A 9238-nucleotide genomic window follows, 5' to 3' on the forward strand; every position below is an offset into this window, starting at 1 on the left:
TTACTGGAAAACGTTAGTGTTGCAGAATTAATTCTATAAATAGGAGAATTAGTTCAGAAAGGATAAAATACCTGACAAATATTTTAGAGAGGAGTAGAAATTTGGAGATCATAGAGAATAAAACAGCTATGATAAGGTGTCCCATAATTTAATAGTATCACTCTTACCTGCCTGTTCAGATACGAGATGTGCATTTTTAGAAGGAAAAAAATCAGAGCTTAGTCTGTTTCTGTAAATAATCCTCCAAACAACAATGATATATATATAAGGTTCTTCCTAATGGGAAAGAAATAAATCAATGACCCTTGATGCTTCTGGGACGGCCAGCACCAAGCCCATTATTAATTCCTCTTGGGGTCTAAGTCTCTGACACACACTAGTTTCCCCAAGAGAGATGTGGAGAAGTGTTAAAAAAAAAAGAAAAATTACCTAGTAATGAAACATAAGGGAAGAGGGAATGTTTTGAGAATAATACGCTGGTTTGTATAAAACAAGCTCATTTAAAGTAGCTGCTTTCTGATTAAGTGTCTCATGTTATAACTTAGATGAGAGAGTAAAATTATGTTCAGAGTGGTCATATATATCTTTATCCATTATACTAAGAATAAAATTAGAAGAAATAAATACAAAACAGATATATAAAGATAATACCTATAAAAGGCCTGCTAGTTTTTCTGCTGTGTTTTGGGATGGCCTCATAGTAAGAAGCTGTGTTGAAATCCTAAAGAACACAGTTCCACTCCACCAGCTGCTCCATAGAAGAAAGATGAGCAATCTTTTCTTATGTGATTAAACTTCCTCTGAAAATCTTCTGGAGGGCCAGCTATGTACTGGTTCTGATTTGACAGTATTCAACATCAATAAACTATAATCAGTAACATGTTAATAAACTGATCTACTTTGCATCAGTCATTGGAGGAAGACTCATCCTGGGTTATGCATGCAGATGATACAATCCTGCTTGCTGAAACTGAGGAGCACCTGAAGAACTTGCTGCAGAAGGTCAAGGACTGCAGCCTTCAATACAGATTAAAGCCCAATATCAAGAAAAAGGATCCTCACCACTGGGCTGATGGCAGCATCATGATAGATGGAGACAATATTGAGATTGTTAACAGCTTTAGCTTGCTTGGTTCCACAGTCAACACTCTTGGTACCAGCAGCCAGGAAATCAAAAGGCAAATTTTACTGGGAAAGTCTACTGTCAGGGACCTCGCCAGAGTACTGAAGAGCAATGAAGTCAGTCTGGAGACTAAGGTGTGCCTGATTCAGTTCATAGTCTTTGCAATTATTTGCTATCTATCAGAAGCTGAACAATGTCTAGGGATGATAGAAGGAGCATTGATACCTTTGAGCTGTGGTGTTGGAGATAAGTATTGAATACACTTGACTGCTAGAAGAACAAACAAGTTCATCATAGAGAAGGTGAAATCAGGCCGCTTCTTGGAGGCAAGAATTCTGAAACTCCTTGTGACATACTTTGGGCATGTTGCAAGGATAAACCAGTCCTTGGAGAAGGATGTCATGCTTGAGAGGGTGGAAGGACTGTATTTAAGTTTTGTCTGTTAAGAAATAACAGAAATAATTTTCTCAAAAGTATCTGCAGAAGGAAGACTATTGTGTCAGTCTCAAATGATTTTTTAATAAAATATTAACTTCTCAAAAATTCACAACTAAGAATAAAATGTGGAGAATGATAAGTGCAGAAATATTTTTTAGGAAGGAATAATTTACTCCCTCATTGCTATCAAATTGATACTAAATCATAGGATTAGTTTGTTTGTTTTTTCAGCAAGTTTTCAGAGGCAATAAATCAAGTTGAACCCATAAGAACTACCTTAGAGGGGAGCTCTGGTGGCCTAGTGGCAAGAAGCTGCACTGCAATCCCAGAGATATGCGGTTCAAATAGACCAGATGCTCTGCCAGAGAAGGAGGGGCCATCTCCTCCTGTACCAGTCAGATTTGATTTGATGGTACACACACACACACACACACACATAAATTAAAAATTAAAAAAAGAACTACCTTAGAGTGAACAATGCAACTCTCTTGAGATTATGCCACCAGTGTCAAAAAAGAGATGTTGTTGTTATGTACCATTGAGTTGGAACTAATGTATAATAGCCTCCCCACCCCCCAGAGATTTTTCAGAGGCTGTAAATTACATAGGAGGAGATTCTCTCTCTTTATCCTGTGGAGTAGTTGGTGAATTAAAACTGATTGTCCTTGAGGGAAAGAACAGTTTAAAAGCAATATATGATAGGGTATTATGGTTATCACAAGAGTTCAGAATTAAGCTTGCATAGTGGAGTGCACTTGGGGCGGGGGTGGGGGTTCAGGGTGCGGGGATATTGCATACCAATGAAGGAGTTTTTCTTTTACTTTTGGAAGAGAGGAGTGAAGTGGGGGCGGAGGGAGAAAAGTGCAACAATGAATGAATGGAAATCCAAAATCTCTGTAAATGTTCATTAAAATTAATTAAAAAAACCACCAACTCTGACTGTCTTTGGGTAGGTAACACAGTTCCTTATCACTAGGCTAGGTATTATTAGTTATATGAATCATAGTGTCTATAAGTAATGTAAAAACAATTCAGTTCCTTAGGAAAAGCACAACTATTTTGAAATGAAAGCGATTTCGCCTCTCTTCTGAGGATCCTCGTGTAACACAATGAATAGTTGCACTGACCCATAAAATATCCTACTATTTCAGTGTATTTCTATTTTAATGTGCCTCTGCTTTTAGTATGAAACTGATGTACTGGGTAGAATGGCATATTGAGATGAAATAAGGAGAATCTAGACAGAAATAAAGTCCTAGGGAGTAGGGAACAAAGAATGCTATGATTTAAGGACTATCTCCTGGAACCTGCGTAATAGGATCATTTGACAGAAGACAAGACTCCTGGTGGGCCAATAAAGAAGCAGAAATTGTTCATATAGATCATAAGACTTTGGAACATAAGAGAGGGCTGAGATCTGTGGTTTATAGCCTGCTTCATCTGAGATTGGAGCAAGATTTAAATTGGTAAAAGCCTATAAACGGGCTCATCAGTGGATTTGCTCTCTCACTCAAGCCACTAATTACTATCAGGTCAGAAGCAATTCATAGCCAACTCTCCAGTGGTTTCAAAGGCTGTAAGTCACACAGAGGGGGATTTCCCACCTTTCATCTGCAGAGCAGTTGTGGATTGGAACCATCTGCCTTTGAGTTGCCACCACAATTTCATACCCACTAGGCAACCAGAATTCTTTCATCAGTGGATTAGTTTATGTGAATTGAAGAGGACAGTGGCAGATGAAACTAATAAAGGAAAAAGACGAGTATTGTAAATGCATGTCCTTTGACTGAAATGAAAAAAAAAAAGATCATGCACCATTTGCTATGTTGCATTCTTTTTATTCTTTGTTGTGTTTATTCATTTATTTATCAGCAAATATTAGGGCACTTTTTCTGTAATGCTGTTGTTGGTGTTATAGCAGTAAACATGGCTGTCACTTCATTTCCCTTGCCATTTTTAGTCTTTCCCTGAAACCTCTAACTAAAACAGCTTGATCTAAAAAAAAACAACAGACACCACAAAACAAACAAGCAAACAACAACTTAAAAACCCCACAAATCAAACCCAAAAATGTACCCCGAAAACGACAATAAACTTTCATTTATATATAGATAATGAGAATTGAATAATATTTGAAATGGAAAGACCACATTGGTGACGTAATCTATTCAGAACATTGACTGTGAGGTCTTAGACCAAAATCATGATACTGAAAAGACAAATAAGGGAATATAATAAAGAGGTATTTCTAAGGTGGAATTACTGAGAATCATTAATTTAATGAATGCTAGGTATCTAAAGATAGAAAGAGAGAGACCCATTATGACTTTCAGATATCTTGATTGGGCAACTTAAAAAGGATAGGACCATTTATTGTGACTAGTGGTTGTCTGAAAGAAGGGCAAGTTTGAAGAAAAGGGGATGAATTTAGCTTCATGCTTGTTGAGGGGAGGCTATTGTGAAGTATCCAGTGTCTAGGCAGATAGCTCTGGCGTTCAAGAAATAGAACTAAGTTTGAAAGCCTCTAACTAGCATTTAAATGATAATTAAAGCCATGGGAATTGATGACTTCCTAGGGAGAAAATACAGGGTGAAATCAGGCTAAAGATAGAATTCTGAGAGATATACTAGTTTTTGGAGCTGAGTAGATGAGGGAAACTCAACAAAAGCCAATGGAAATAAATTGCTCAAGATACAAGAAATAGGAAAGTGTGCTGTTTTTTAGTCCAATAGGATTTAGGGCAGAAGAGGTGGTTAGCAATGACTAAGAGAAAAAATTTCCAGATGAATAGAAAGAAAGAGAAAGCAATTTAATTAATTTGTTTACACGAAAGAAGTCAGAGATGTTCAATGGAAAGGTTCCTGGAGAATCAAAGAACAAATTAACACAGGCATTAATTTCTTTAATTGAACAACTTTTATTTATTTTAAAAGTAGTAGAAACACATATTAATATGCTATATTTAGCTTCAATATAGTTTTTACTTACAAATGTACAAATTCTTAGTCAAATAGAATAAGCTCATCATATTTAGCTCTACACTTACGTGAGACAATGGACAATAACTGTTGAAGAGTCAGGGATATTTTGCCTGACCAGGGAACCATATTCTAAGAGATCTGAACCTCTAAATAAACTTGCTTCTATGATTAATTTTTTTGTAGTACCACTATTATTCCTATACGTGTTAAAAAAGAATAAATTTCATGAATTAAAATTGGGAAGCCCTTATATATAGAACAAATAACAAAAGAGTTTCCTTGAAGAACCACAGAGCAAAATGACATAGACATTGGGTTGCAAAAGTACAAAAAGCTCATGTCTGCATCTATAAATAATGCTAATGTTGTTGTTTGCTGTCAAGTCGACCTAACCCACAACTGATCCTCCAGTGGTTTTCAGAGTCTGTAAGTCACAAGGGAGGAAGGAGATTGTCCCTCCTTCTCTTTTCAAGAATCTATTCGTGCATTTGGGATTGAAACTAAGCTAGGCGATTAAAGCTTCCAAAATACTGATATTGGTAAAATTTCTTCCCACCTGCAATAACTCAAATTCAAACAAAACAGACCCAAATGAAATAACGGAATGGGAGGATGAATGTGATTAATCTCCAGAGAGACTCAAATCTAAGATTCTCTCGTCTAGAGTTTAAAAATATATCTTATTTATTTATGATTTACTGAAGATTATATTTAATATATTGGGTCTCTAACAATATTATGAAAAATAGACATTTTATGAAGTATTTATTGCCAATTGAGATTCATTACATTTGATAAGTCATAAATAATACGTTTAAACATCATGTTTACTCCTGGAAATCAACTCCATTCTCAGCTCTTTTCTCAGTGGAGGAAAAAGAAATCTATCCATCTGTTCTCTGTGATAGGCAACTTAGCCACCTCTGATTTTATTTTCACTTTGTACAGTTTCACCTTTGGAGCTCTCTATACTCATTGTCGTTAAGTTGTGAAAAACTTATAACTGATCCTCTAGTTGGTTTTCAGAGGCTCTTCACAAATTTCAAAGGAGGAGATTGCCCATGCTTCACTTCTGTAACTGCAGGTGAATTGAAGCCTCCACAGGCATACGACTACCTTTGGGTTAGAAGCATGACTTCCTGCAGATCATGCCAGTAGAGATCTCTTCTGTACTACTATCTACCCTAATAGCTAATGCAGTTCTCACACTGATGAATAATGCTTCACTATATCCCAAAGGTTTTTATATGTTGCACTTTCACTGAAATGTAATACAGTAAATTTATTTTTAAAATTACTTTTATAATTTAGTTTTTATTTCTTTTATTACACAAGTAGTAACTTGTGGCCCAGTAGTAAGGAGTTATAATGACAACCCAAAGGAAAATGGTTCGATTCCCCTAGCTTCTTTGCAGGAGAGAGATGTACAGTCTATTCTCACGCAATTTGCAGTCTCTCAGGAACAGGTTTGAGGCTTTGAACACTAATGAGCGAAGGCCAGATGAGTTGTGGGAGGATATCAAGGGTATCATCCAGGAAGAGTGCAAACAGTCATTGCAAAGACAGAAGAGAAAGCAAAGACCAAAATGGATGTCAGAAGAGACTGAAAATTGCACTGGAGTGCAGAGAAGCCAAAGCACAAGGAAGAATTCAAGATACTAAAGAGTTGAATAGAAGATTTCAAAAGGCAGCATGGGATGACAAAGCAAAATATTACAATGAAATGTGCAAGGAGTTGGAGTCAGAAAATCAAAAGGGCCGAACTCGCTCAGCATATCTTAAACTCAAGGAAATGGAGAACAAATTCAAACCTCGAGTTGCTATAATAAAGGATGCCTTTGGCAGAATGTTAAATGATCCCAGAAGTATTAAAAGAAGATAGAAAGAATACACTGAGTCACTGTATCGAAAGGAATTGGCAGACACAGAAGAATTTCATGAAACAATATATGAGCAAGAGCCAATGGTGATGAAGGAGGAAGTTCAGGCTGCTTTGAAGGAAATGGCAAAAAATAAGGCTCCAGGAATAGACAGTATACCAATAGACATATTTCAGTTAACAGATGCTGCCATGGACGTGCTCACCAAGTTGTGCCAATAAATCTGGAGAACAACCACTTGGCCAACTGACTGGAAGAGATCGATATTTGTTCCTATCCCAAAGAAAGGTGACCCAACAGAATGTGGAAACTACAGAGATGTGGAACAATCTCACTGATTTCACATGCACGCAAGATTTTACTGAAGGTTACCCAAAAATGACTGGAACAGCACATCAAAAGAGAACTACCAGAAGTCCAAGCTGGGTTTAGAAGGGGTTGTGGTACTAGAGATATTGTAGCTGATGTTAGATGGATCTTGGCTGAAAGCAGGGAATACCAGAGGAATGTCTATCTGTGTTTCATTGACTATGCAATGGCATTTGACCGTGTAGATCATAGCAAACTATGGCTGACGCTGAGAAGAATGGGAATCCCAGAACACTTGATCGTTCTAATGCGAAACCTATACTTGGACCCAGAGCAAGGGAACACTGCATGGTTCAAAATTGGGAAGGGCGTATGCCAGGGATGCATCCTATCTCCATACCTGTTCAACCTATATGCAGAACAGATTATCCGGGAGGCTTGGCTCTATGAGGAGAAATGTGGGGTCAAGATTGGTGTACGATTTACCAACAATATGCATTATGCAGGTGACACAACCCTGCTTGCTGAAACTGAAGAGGACCTGAAGCACCTGTTGCAGAGGGTCAAGGACTGTAGCCTCCAATATGGATTGAGGCTCAATGTCAGGAAGACAAAGATTCTCACCACTGGACCAATTGGCAGCATCAGGATGGATGGTGAAGAGATTGAGATTGTACACAGCTTTAGTTTGCTTGGCTCCACAGTCAACAGTCTTGGCACCAGCAGCCAGGAAATTAAAAGGCGCATTGCCATGGGAAAGTCTGCTGTTAGAAACCTCTCCAAAGTACTGAAGAGCAATAGTATCTCTCTGGAGACTAAGGTGTGTCTGATACGGGCCATGGTCTTCGCAATCACTTGTTATGCATCAGAGAGTTGGACAATGACCAAAGAGGATAGAAGGAGAATTGATGCCTTTGAGCTGTGGTGCTGGAGAAGAGTATTGAGAATACCGTGGACTGCTAGGAAAACAAACAGATTTGTCCTGGAAAGAAACCAGGTGGCTCCTTGGAGGCAAGGATTCTGACATGTTGTGAGGAGAGACCGGTCCTTGGAGAAGGACATCATGCTTGGGAGGGTGGAGGGATAGCACAGGAGGGGATTGATTCAGTGACTGGGATAATCAGGGTGGGAGTGTCAGAGACAGTGCAATTGGCAAAGGACAGAGCAGAGTTTAGGGCTGTTGTACATAGGGTCGCTATGAGTCGCAAGCGACTCGATGGCACATAACAACAACAAACAACATACGCCCATTGGTATATCAGCTATGACACACCAGGCACTTAACCTCAACTACATTACCTAGTAATTTTAAACGAGGATAATTTTTAGTTTTGAGGAATCTCTGGTGACCTAGTGGCAAGAAGCTGGGCTGCAATCCTGAAGGCAAGAGGTTTGGCTCCATCAGCTGTTCCACAGGAGATGAGTGGGTAAACTCCTCTTGTGCAATTAGTTGCCTCTGAATACCCACTGGAGAATCACCTATAGGTAGGTTCTGACTCAGTGGTACACAACAACAAAAACAATTTTAGTTTCCATAAGTTTTTGTTGCTAGGTGCCTTTGAATTGATTACATGTCATACCCACCCTATGAGCCTAGCCCTTTCATTCAGATCTCCATCATGCTCAATCCTAGTGTGGCAGTTACTGAATTAATCCATCTTGTTAGGGATCCTCCTTTCTCAAACTCTCTCCCTTTCCCAGCGTGCCTTTTTTCAAGTACTAGCCCCTCTCGAATATATGCCAAAAATATGTGGGATTAGGTTCCACCATGATTGCCTTTACGGAGCATTCTGGTTGCACCTTCTTCAAGACAGATTTATTTGTACTTTTGACAGGCCATTGGCTATTCAGTAATCTCCAACACAACAAGTCAATAGCATTGATTCTTCTTCTGTGATCCGTATTCATTGTCTAACTTTTAGATGCATAGGAAACAATTGAAAATACCATGAGGTACATCTTTAAACTGAGATCATTGCTTCTTATCACTTTGGCACACCTTAATCCCTACACTGACATCATTGCTCTTTAGCACTTTGTCTTTAAACTGGTTTCATTGTTCTTTATCATTTAGGAGAAGTTTTTGACAGATTTTTCCAATGCAACACATGTTTTAAGTTATTGACGCTGTTACCATGAATGTTGATTGTGGATCTAGACAAAATTAAATCAGTGACAACTTTAATCTTTTTTGAAGTCTATCATGATGTTGCCTATTGGTCTAGTGAGAAAGACTTTTGGGTTTTTTGATGTCGAGATGATCAATCTGATTCTCACGCATTCTATCTCATGAAGTCCCTGTGTAAAGCCACCATGTGTGGTGTTTTTTTCCCCCCAAGTATTTGCAATAAAGTCATTGAAATGTGCAAAATTAGATCATCCTATTTCCAGCTTCATTTCTGTCATCAAGTCCATATTTTCCCTTCTTTCTTCATTGTTTCCAACTTTTGCATTCTGATCACCAATTATAATTAACACTTCTTGACTGCACGTATGATCAATTTCA

Source organism: Elephantulus edwardii, unplaced genomic scaffold (genome assembly GCF_000299155.1).
Source record: "Elephantulus edwardii isolate Elephantulus edwardi_28Jun2011 unplaced genomic scaffold, EleEdw1.0 scaffold00026, whole genome shotgun sequence".
NCBI classification, from domain to species: domain Eukaryota; kingdom Metazoa; phylum Chordata; class Mammalia; order Macroscelidea; family Macroscelididae; genus Elephantulus; species Elephantulus edwardii.